Here is a 12,166-nt window from a genome sequence, read left to right on the forward strand (position 1 = left end):
AGGAAACTTGGTTCCCTATCCAAATAAGGCTGCAGGAAGGACTCCACAATTGCCTGGATTACCTGGTCATACTTACTAGATGGGACTGGGTATTATATTCAGTAATAGGTGGGACTATGAATGAGCTTCCCTTCCCTGGCAGGGTAGCAGGACAGCACCCAGGGCCTGTACAGCTCATAGTTTGGGGATCCAAATCAGGCCAGAGTGTGCACTTAATTCCCTGGTTAGGTAAGGCCACCAGTTTTGCTCTGCAGTCAAGGGAGGCCACTGGCTGTGCTTTCTGTTTAAGTGCCACTGTATGTGGGGCTATTGAATGGGTTATACAGCTTCCATATGCTCTGGTTACATTCCCTGGTAGGACAGGCTGACAGCTGTATTCAGCTACAAACAAACAAACAAACAGAAATCCGAGAAAGTATCAGTAACCTGGAGGATAGGACATTCGAAATTACCCATAAGAACTAAATAGAAATTTTTAAAAGAGTGAAGAAAGCCTCTGAGAATTATAGGACACCAAGAAAAGAAACAATATTTGCCTTATGGGAATTCCTGAAGGAAAAGAGTAAAAGAAAGGGATGGAAAGTAGAAGTAAAAGAATGCTAATTAACATCATAAAAACATAAAAAGGTAGTATAAATCTTACCGGTAATGATAAATATATAGTCATAGTTAGAGTCTGCAATATGGTAATAGTGGTACATAATTTATTTATAACCATAGTTTAAAAGTTTAAAAATATAATACAAATAACCATAACTATAATAATCTGTTATTAGTTTCATATGATAAAAAATATGTAAATTGTAACAGCAATAACCTAAAATGTGAGGGAGAGGGGAAATAAAAGTGTAAAATTTACAAGTTCTACTGAAGTTACAAATGTAAACTTAAAGTAAGTTTAAGATATTTTAGGGGCGCCTGGGTGGCGCAGTCGGTTAAGCGTCCGACTTCAGCCAGGTCACGATCTCGCGGGGTCCGTGAGTTCGAGCCACGCGTCGGGCTCTGGGCTGATGGTTCAGAGCCTGGAGCCTGTTTCCGATTCTGTGTCTCCCTCTCTCTCTGCCCCTCCCCCGTTCATGCTCTGTCTCTCTCTGTCCCAAAAATAAATAAACGTTGAAGATATTTTATGTAAGTCTCATGGTAATCACAACAGAAAATCCTGTAGTAATTACACAAAAGAACACAATAAAGAAGTCAAAGTATACTGATACCAAAAGACATCCAAACAAAACAAAAAGCAGAATAAGAAACAAAGAACAGTGAATCTACAAAACAACCAGAAAACAGTGAACAAAATGACAACTGTTAAGTCCTTACCTATCAATAATTACTTTAAAAGTAAATGGATTAAATTCTCCAATTAAAACAACAGAGTTGGTGAATGGATAAAAAAACAAGATCCAAAAAATATGCCACATATAAGAGACTCACGTTAGCTTTAAAGACACACATTAGGGGTGCCTGGGTGGCTCAGTCGGTTGACCCTCTGACCTGGCTCAGGTCATGATCTCATAGTTCATGGGTTCAAGCCCTGCATTGGGCTCTGCTGACAGCTTGGAGCCTGGAGACTGCTTTGGATTCTGTGTTTCCCTCTCTCTCTGACCCTCACTGACTTGTGCTCTGTCTTTCTCTCTCTCTCTTTCAACAATGAATAAACATTAAAAAAATTTTAGAGACACACATTGAGAGTGAAGGGATGAAAAAAACTTCAAGCAAATGGTAACAACAACAACAACAACAACAACAACAACAACAGAAAACAGGGGTTGCTATATGTATAGCAGACAAAAAAGACTTCAAACTAAAAATGGTAGGGGCACCTGGGTGGCTCAGTTGGTTAAGCATCTGACTCTTGATTCCAGCTCAGGTCATGATCTCATGGTTCGTGGGATGGAACCCCACATTGAATTCTGTGCTGACAGTGTGGCGTCTACTTGGGATTCTCTCTCTCCCTCCCTCTCTATCCCTCCCCTGATCATGTGCTCACTCTCTCTCTTTCAAAATAGATAAACATTTAAAAAAACAATAATTGTATAAACTAAAAATAGTAAAAAAAAAGACAAGGAAAGTCATTATATAATGATAAAATATTCAGTACATCAAGAAGATATAACATTTAAAATATTTATGCACCCAGCATTGGAGCACCTAAATATATAAAACAAAAGGAATATATATAAAACATATATATATATATATAATATATAAAACATATATATATGTTTATAATATATAAAACATATATATATAATAAAATATATCAAACAAGTATATAACTGAGCTAAAAGGAGAAATAAGCAGTAATATGATTAGTTGTGGACTTTAATACCCTACTCTCAACAACAGATAAATCAGACAGAGAAATAATACAGAAACAGTATATTTGAAAAACACTATACACCAAATGAACCTAAAAGACATATCCAGAACATTTTATCCCAAACAACACAATACATATTTCTCTTAATAAGAGACTGGAAAATTTACAAATACATGGAAATTAAATACTCTCCTGATCAACCAATGGATCAACCAATTTCTTCAAAAAGAAATTAAAGGATAAATAGAAAGTTTCTTAAGACAAAGAAAAATGAGAACACAACATACCAGAACTTACAGGATGCAGCAAAAGCAGTTCTAAGAAGGAAGTTCATAGTAATAAAACACATGTATTAAGAAGTAAGAAAGATTCCAAATAAATGACCTAACTCTATGCCTTAAGGAACTGGAAAAAGAATAAACTGAGCTGCAAGTTAGCAGAAGAAAGGAAATAACAAATGTTAGAGCAGAAATAAATGAAATAGAAAATGGAAAAACAATAGAAAAGATTAACCAAATTAAGAGTTGTTTCCTTGAAAAGATAAACAAAGCTGACAGACCCTTAGCTACACTAACCAAGGAAAAAGGACAATGGACCCAAACAACAAAATTATAAATGAAAAGGAGATATTAGAACTGATACTACAGAAATTCAAAGGATCATAATAGGTTTTTATGAACAACTGTAAGCCAAAAAACCAAACAACCTAGAAGAAATGGAAAAATTCTTAGAAACATACAACTTACTAAGACTGAATCAGGAAGAAATAGAAAAACTGAATAGAGCAATTACTAGCAAGGACATTGAATCGGTAAATAAAATTTCCCCATCAAAGAAAAACCCCATCAGATGGCTTCACTGGTGAAATTTACCAAACATTTAAAGAAGAATTAACACAAATATTCCTCAAGCTCTTCCAAAAAATCAAAGAAGAGGGGATACTTCCAAACTCATTTTATGAGTCAGCATTATCCTGACACCAAAATCAGAAAAGGACACTACTAGAAAAGAAAACTATAGGCCAGTATCTTTGATAAATATAAAAAGATGCAAAAATTATCAATAAAATACTAGCCAACTGAATTCTGCAGCACATTAAAAGGATCATACACCATGATCAAGTGGGATTTATTCCTGGGATGCATTTGACAAAATTCACTATCTATTCATGACAAAAACTCTTAATAAACTAAGCATAGAAGAAACATATCTCAACAACATAGAGATCATATATGACAAGCCCACAGCTAACATCATATCAATGGTGAAAGGTTGAAAGCTCTAAGGTGAAAGCTCTAAGATCAGGAACAAGATAAGGGTGCCCACTTTTTTTTTTAACGTTTTATTTATTTTTGAGACAGGGAGAGACAGAGCATGAACAGGGGAGGGTCAGAGAGAGGGAGACACAGAATCTGAAACAGGCTCCAGGCTCTGAGCTGTCAGCACAGAGCCCGACGCGGGGCTCAAACTCACGGACTGCGAGATCATGACCTGAGTCAAAGTCGGCTGCTTAACCGACTGAGCCACCCAGGTGCCCCAAGGGTGCCCACTTTTACTACTCCTATTCAATACAGTACTAGAAGTCCTAGCCATGGTTATCAAGCAAGAAAAAGAAATAAAATGTATCAGAATTGGAAAAGAAGACATAAAACTGTCTCATTGCGCAGATGACATAATTTTATACACAGAAAAATCCAAAAAAGACTCAATAAAAAAACCTATTAGATCTAATCAATAAATTCAATAAAATGGCAGAATATGAAGTTAACATACAAAGGGGCACCTGGGTAGCTCAGTTGGTTAAGATCCAACTTCAGCTCAGGGTCACGATCTCGTGATTTGTGAATTTGAGCCCCACATCAGGTTCTCTGCTGTCAGTGTGGCGCCTGCTTCAGATCCTCTGTCTCCCTCTCTTTCTGCCCCGCTCCCACTTGCACTCTCTCTCTCTCTCTCTGTCTCAAAAATAAAAATAAATAAATAAACAAATGTCTAAAAAAAAGAAATTAACATACAAAAATCGGTAACATTTCTATACACTAACAATAAATTTTCTGAAAAAGAAATAAAGACATTTATCCCACTTATAATAGTATGAAAAACAATAAAATACTTAGGAATAAATGTAATCAAGGAAGTCAAAGAGTTGTACTCTGAAAACTACAAGATATTGATGAAAGGCATAAAAGAAGATACAAAATAATGGTAATGTATCCCTGTTCATAGACTGGAAGAATAAATATTTTTAAAATGCCAATACTACTAAAAGCCATCCATCAATTCAATGTAATCCCTATCAAGATTCCAATGGCATTTTTTACAGAAATAGAAAAAAAAACTTCTAAGATTTATATGGACCACAAACCCCCCAAAGAGCCAAAGAAATTCTGAAAAAGAACATAGCAGGGATACCATACTTCCCAGTTTCAAGCTACACTATAGTCATCAAAACAGTATAGCACTGGCATAAAAGCAGACAAATAGACCAATGGAACAGAATTGAGAGCCCCAAAATACACTCAATCATTTATGATCAACAAATATTTGGCAAGGGAGACAAGAATATTCAATGGAGAAAACACAAGCTCTATAATAAATAGTGCTGGGATAATTGGATATTCACATGTAAAAGAATGAAACTGAATCCATATTTTATACTACTCACAACATATTAACTCAAAATGGACTATAGACATAAATGTGAGATGTGAAATCATAAAACTTCTACAAGAAAACATAGGAATAAAGCTCCTTGACATAGGTGATGGTAATGATTTTTTTTTGGATATGACACCTATGGCACAAGCAGAAAAACCAAGTCCCAAAAACCAGTTGGGACTACATCAAACTAAAAAGCTCTGCAAAGGAAAAAAAAATATTTAACAAAGTAAAAATACAACCTGCAGAATGGGAAAAAAATACCTGCAAACATCTGGTAAGGGGCTAATATCCAAAACATATAAAGAGTCATACAACTCAATAGTAAAACAAAACCAAACCAAAACAAAACAAAACAAAAATAACCCAATTAAAAAACAGGCAAAGGACCTGAACAGACATTTCTCCAAAGAAGATATATGAAAGGTCAACAGGTGCATGAGAAGATGCTCAATATCACTAGTCATTAGGGAAATGCAAATTAAAACTACAATGAGATACCACCTCATGCTTGGTAGAATGGCCATCATCAAATGGACAAGAGAGAACAAATCCTGGTGAGGATGTTGAGAAAAGGGAACCCTTGTGCACTATTGGGGGGATTGTAAATTGGTACAGGCACCATCGAAAACAGTATGGAGGATCCTCAAAATATTAAAAATGGACATACCATATGACCTAGCAATTTTACTTCTGGAAATATATCCAAACAAAATGAAATCACTGACTGAAAATTCTATCTGTACTCCCACATTTTTACACACACACACACACACACACACACACACACACACGGGAGGCATATTATTCAGCCATAAAAAAAAAAAAAGAAGGAAATCCTACCATTTGCAACAACACGGATGGGCCTTGAGGGCATTATGCTAAGTGAAGTCGGACAGAAAGAGACAAATACTGTATAATCTCACTTTCACGTGGAATCTAAAGAAGAAAAAACAAAAAACCAAAAACAACAAACTCATAGAAAAAGATCGGATTTGTGGTTACCAGAGGTGGTCAAAAGGTACAAACCTCCAGGTATAAAGCAATTAAGTACTAGGGATATAATATATAACATGATAACTAGAGCTAACACTGCTGTACGATACATAGGGGAGTTGTTAAAAGAATAAATCCTATGAGTTCTCATCACAAGGAGAAAATTTTTTTCTTTTCTCCTTTTTACCGTATCTGTATAAAAGATGGATCTCTTGTGGTCATCACTTCACAATATATATAAATCAAACCATCATGCTGTATGCCTTGAACTTATACAGTGATAGCCTGTATGTCAATTACTTGTCAATAAAACTAGTGAACAAAAAGTTTAGAATTTAAAGTAATGCATGTGTAGCACATGACAGACACTTAATGTGAGATTTGGCTATAAACCGCAGATTCCCTTACAAAAAGCTTAATCGTCAATTTATAATCTGTACCCTCGTTACCTATTGTTGATCTAAGAATGGGTGGGTCTACACAACCATAATTTTGATCAAACCAGTTGAACTTCTAATAGTATCCATACCGAAACCCCACAAAGTTTTAGTGTTTCTTGGAATCGTATAGCAGGCTATATGTATTAACCGAAGCAAAGTTAAATTCAGCAAAAAATTTGGAACTGTTCTTTCCTTAGGCTTGTTGGCACAGTCTGTTTTTTGTTTGTTTGTTTAATCTGTGTTCTGCTTTGTCTTTTCCTGCAATTAAGATTAAGGTAGCCAGACAGGGGTTATGTCTAAGTTGTTTATCTTTAGTGTGTAAAGGGACAGATTGTCATCAGCCTATTTAAAAGATATCATATCCTAACTCAAACAAAATAAGCCTTTGGTAATTCCTAGCTTCTGCTATAGCTTTTGTTTTTTCCTTTTCTTTTCAGCTAATGTATGACCCTAACAAATTGCCATTCTAGTTGTATGTTTGCTCAGTAAATTAAAAAATAGAGTTAATAAGGAAAGCAAATGAGTTAATAAGCCCTTTTGTTTTTCTTAACAAGGCATATCTTAAAATCTAAATGTTAAATTACAGAGTATTATTACAAAACCTCTCATTTGCTGACATTTGTGGCTAAATGTTTAGGCCTTTTTGTAAGTTATTGCATTAAACAGTGCTGGACAAAATAAGTTGGTGTATATTTTATTAAATATGCTATTGAGCAAATGAGGTTTAAAAACAAGGAAAGATATCCAAACTGTTGTTTTGACATTGACATAGTGTGTGTGTGTGTGTGTGTGTGTGTGTGTGTGTGTGTGTGTGTGTTGTTTTGGGTGGCTTACAGAGTAAATTGTTCTAAGATTGCTCAATAACAGGGCTGCATGCTCTGAGAAGCTAGGGTAATGTTTGCTTCTTTTCTAAAGTAAGTCAGCAGAGAGCGTATAGGAGAAAGAAGACGATGAACACAGTTGACGTTAACATAAAGACAGGTTGCCTTTTATGTCTTCCTGGACTCCACAGAGAAGAATCCCAACCTCATGACTGAGTCATGAATGTTTCTGGTTAATTTGGGTATGTGGGTATTCTGGTTAATTTTTGCGTAAAAGAGGGAGAGGAGAAAGCCAGACACAGGCTTGCACTGCTGAATAATCTATGACAATCTTTAGAGATGTTTAAATGAGTAAAGCAATTAAAACCAACACACCTGGGAGGCTAGGCAGAAAACTGGAGAATAATAATTAATTAAAATCCATGCATCTAAGTCGTTATAGTATCTACATGAAGCCTGTGAAGGTGGTGGTTCGGTCAGGCATCAAGGTGTCTTGTAAGGCCTAGTAAATCACCAGATGCTCACATCTACTGAAAAACAAACACATCCACACACGGTCTATGTACAGAGGTGCATGCACGGCTTCAAGTTTACTATCACACATATACAAATAGCTTTTACACATTTGTGAACAGGATATTTTGACACACACAGAAAAGGAATGCATAGAGAACAAATGTTTTGCTTTGGTGTGGAAGTGAACTTTGATGGAACTTAGTAAAACACAGGCCATTTATTACTGTGATGAATGGCTCTCTGGGGAGCCATTTCCATGCCCTCCCAGCTGGAGTATAGGGCTGCAGTGACAGTGCCGGGTAAGAAAGGGATGGAACAATAGGTTCTGTGAGTTCAAGGAGCTGAGGTTGCCCTCCCTGAGTGGGTGGTATGAGCATCAGTTCTGGGCAGCACATAATTCAGAGGGGAGTGATGGATTCTTGCGGAACGTGGAAATAACAAAGAGGGTAAAATGAGAGCAAATTATGAAAGTGCACTTGAATCACCCAACGGGCTGAGGATTTTTTGTGTCAACAGATTCCACTATTGAAAGGTCACAAGCCCGGTGAATTTCCTGATCAAATCCAGAACCTACGATTCCAAGTAACCTAGCGATATTATCCAAACTGGACATCACTGCAATTGTCCGATTGGAGCAACTGGAAAACAAGTATCCTTCCTACCTCCTAAAAAAAAGTATCTATTTGCTTGTTTGTTCGAATTTTAAAAACTTTAAAACAGGTAAATCAGCATGTCTGGTTCATTTCAGTTGCTTCACTGTGAAACACAGGGGCAGGGACTGCTTCAGTCTCTCTGCCTTTTCCCTTTGCCCAGCGTGTAAAGGTATCTGTTGTACTAAACTTCAAATTTCACGTTGTCTTTATTTTTCTTGATCTTAACATATTTGGTATCCTTTCCCCTGGCTTTGAACAAGAAGTTCTTGACTTCCTCAATTTTGCCAGGTATGAGTAGGAGACACACAGGGAGAGTGTAAGGACCTGTACTGCCAGAGAGATGCCCTTTATTACCTTTTCCACAAAAAGTTTTAAAAAAATACAGAGGTTCTTGGAGCAAGACAACTGGCCCTAGCGAAAGTTAAATGAGACCTTTCCTTGCTGCTGACCATGGCGTGTTCTTTCATTTATTTCCTTTCCCATTTATTTGTTAAGTTCCTGGCAGTATTTGTAGACATATATGGATGTTTATTTAAGAAGCCAGGGGTGCACCTGGGTGGCTCAGTTGGTTAAGGATCTGACCTCAGCTCAGGTCATGATTTCAGGGCTTGTGAGTTCGAGCCCCGCATCAGGCTCTGTGCTGACAGCTCTGGAGCCTGGAGCCTGCTTTGGATTCTGGGTCTCTGTCTCTCTCTCTCTCTCTCCCTCCCTCTCTGCCCCTCTCCCATTCACACTCTGCCTTTCTCTCAAAAATAAGTAAACATTAAAAAAATGTAAAAAACCATATTTAAGAAGTCAGATGCCTGGTCACTATATCTTAGAATCCCACGAAGGTAACAACCTGGAAAAAGCTCTAAGCTCTGCACTGATCATAAAAGGGCCACTTATAACTTAGAATCTCAGCATCCTGACAGCAGGCATCCCCCTGGAGCTCCAACAAGCAGACAGAAATGGTGTCGTGGTGTGGAAACCTGCCAGGACTGCCTTGGTCCTGAGATTCCATGATTGGCTTTGACACTGGGTGGAGACCATCAAAAGCCCTTCAAAAATCAGCCTGGGAGGGAAGCCCCATTGCCTTTTGTTTCTTCCAACCCAGTGTTTCCCCACTGCCCCCTGCTAGGATAGAGACTGTCAACACTTGTGCTCCTAGCTCAGACTTTTTTTAAAGTTTATTTATTTTGAGAGAGAGAGAGAGAGAGACAGCACAAGTAGGAGGAGGGGCAGAGAGAGAGAGAGAGAGAGAGAGAGAGAGAGAATTCCAAGCAGGCTCCACACTGTCAGCAGGGAGTCTGATGCAGGGCTCAATTTCACAAACTCATGAGATCATGACCTGAGCCGAAATCAAGAGCAGGGCATTAACTGGCTGAGCCACCCAGGTGCCCCTTAGCTCAGACTTCTAGTGGAGAAAAAAACAAAAACAAAACACTAAAACACTGAATTTTGAATCTAAGTTCTAAAACAAAATTAGATAAGTTTTTATTCTATATAATAATGGACCCTAATCCTTTCAAGTATCAGAATTCCTTGATCACATAGTTTTCCAAAAATAACAGTTCCAGGGGCCCAACCCAGTAAAGTCTGAGTCCCTGGTCCTGGGGTCAAATTCAGTAATCTGTAATTTTAATGCTCTCCCAGATGACTCTAATGATTAGTCATATTTGAGACCTAGAGATTTAGTTATTTTTTAAAACCAATTGTTCTTAAGTAGTCTTTACACTCAGTGTGGAGCCCAAAGTGGGGCTTGAACTCACAACCCTGACATCAAGACTTGAGTTAAGATCAAGAGTCCAAGGCTTAACCAACTGAGCCACCCAGGTGTCCCCAAATCAAATATTTTAAAATATATCCTTAGATGGGGCGCCTGGGTGGCGCAGTCGGTTAAGCGTCCGACTTCAGCCAGGTCACGATCTCGCGGTCCGTGAGTTCCAGCCCCGCATCGAGCTCTGGGCTGATGGCTCGGAGCCTGGAGCCTGCTTCCATTTCTGTGTCTCCCTCTCTCTCTGCCCCTCCCCCGTTCATGCTCTGTCTCTCTCTGTCCCAAAAATAAATAAATGTTGAAAAAAAAATTAAAAAAAAATAAAATAAAATATATCCTTAGAGATTCCATCCAAACCTACTGCTTGCATTTTCAATATTCCAATTCCAATACTCTACTAAATCACGCTATCTCTTGCCACTGTCTTGGAATGGTGAATCTGTGGTTTATAATTATGGTAAAATATGGCCCTGCAGAAAGGTTACATTTCATTACATTGTACTAAAATCACTGGGTAACTTAACAGATGAAAAAGGACGTCATACTTCTATTTTAATAACACCCTGGAATATATCCTATTATTTCACAAAGGGTGCTGTGAAATCTTCAAAATGAAACCTCTTTGAGTTCACGTGAGTTTCCAAAGTCTGCAAAACACTGCTCTAGACTCAAGACAAGAATTCAAGGCTTTTCCTCCCCTTCTCTTCTACCCACTCTCCCAGCCTCCCTCCATCTCCAAAGGCACTCCTGTGGAAGAGCTCTCCTGTGCATTCTTTTCTCCACCGAGGTCCAGTTAGGAAAACAGATACCACACTAGGTATTCGAACAGAGAGAATTTGATACGGGAAATTTGTTGCAGGCGTTGGGGGGCTAAAAAAAAAAAAAAAAACCGCAAAAGGGAGCACCGAGATAAACAGAGTTAGGTAGCAGGCAGCTTCTACTCTTAGGGAAGAGGTTGGAACTGCCAGAACCGGAAGTTGGGGGAGGCCACCAAGAGATGGGACCCAACACCCTTGGTAGTCAGGTGCTTTGAGGAGAGGCTTCACGGATCTGGAGCTGACTCCCGAGAGGGCCAATTCCTGGAGCCGCTGCCACCTCACATCAGACTGCAGTAAGGCTCCGGGAGCCTAGAGAGGAGCGGAAGATACAACTAGTCATTGCTGCCAAGTGAAAGGCCACTGATAGGGCAATGCCTAGAAACAGCAAACAGAAAGGAAGAAGGAAAAACCTTCTCCCTTCCACCTGCTGCCCCGTCTCTCACAAGGGCAACCCCAAAGGAAGCCAGATGACCAAAGTGAAATATGGTGTCCAGAGTTTTGGCCCCTGTATCACAAAGCAGAGGAGAGAAGGGAAGGTTTGGAGCTGGGGGGATAGTATTTGAATCAAGCACAGCATCAGACAGTCCTTTGAGTCAAGACAGTAGTGAAATTTGTCTTGGCAGGAATAAGGTTAAAAGCTGTTGTTTCCAGGACTATGCTTTTTTTGATGGTCAAATAATTTTCGGAAAAGTGTAATCCACTCTTGAAGTGTCACGATGCCCATTGGCATATTAAAGGAACTGAAAAGTCCTGCAGTAAAGAAATCTGCTTTATTTAAAAAAATGTTTCCTATTTATTATTTATTTATTTTTACTTTTTTAAAGTTTATTTATTTATTTTGAGAGAGAGCGTGAGTAGGCGAGAGGCAGAGAGAGGGGGAGAGAGAGAATCCTAAGCAGGGTCCACACTGTCAGCATGGAGTCTGATGTAGGGCTCAAAGTGGGGCTCCATATGGGGCTCAAACTCATGAACCTGAGATCAAGACCTGAGCTGAGATCAACAGTTGGATGCTCAACTGACTGAACCACCTAGGCATCCCTTTATTTTGTTTAATTAACTATTTCTAAAGTGTATTTAATGTGATTCCTTATTTTTTTTTCAGATATAATATTCCTCAGAACATGCAAACAGTATCATAAATGTTCTAATAAAAGGCACCACTTAAGTCTAAACTGTTTTTTTAGGGGCGCC

The 12,166-nt window shown here is 38.4% G+C and overlaps 1 pseudogene; it reads right to left on the reverse strand.

Moving 5' to 3' along the window:
- Window positions 1–8,487: 8,487 nt before the first annotated feature.
- Window positions 8,488–8,853, reverse strand: LOC121029913 (60S ribosomal protein L38-like; annotated as a pseudogene).
- Window positions 8,854–12,166: the final 3,313 nt, after the last annotated feature.

Source organism: Herpailurus yagouaroundi, unplaced genomic scaffold (genome assembly GCF_014898765.1).
Source record: "Herpailurus yagouaroundi ecotype Mexico unplaced genomic scaffold, PumYag 28, whole genome shotgun sequence".
Lineage (NCBI taxonomy): Eukaryota > Metazoa > Chordata > Mammalia > Carnivora > Felidae > Herpailurus > Herpailurus yagouaroundi.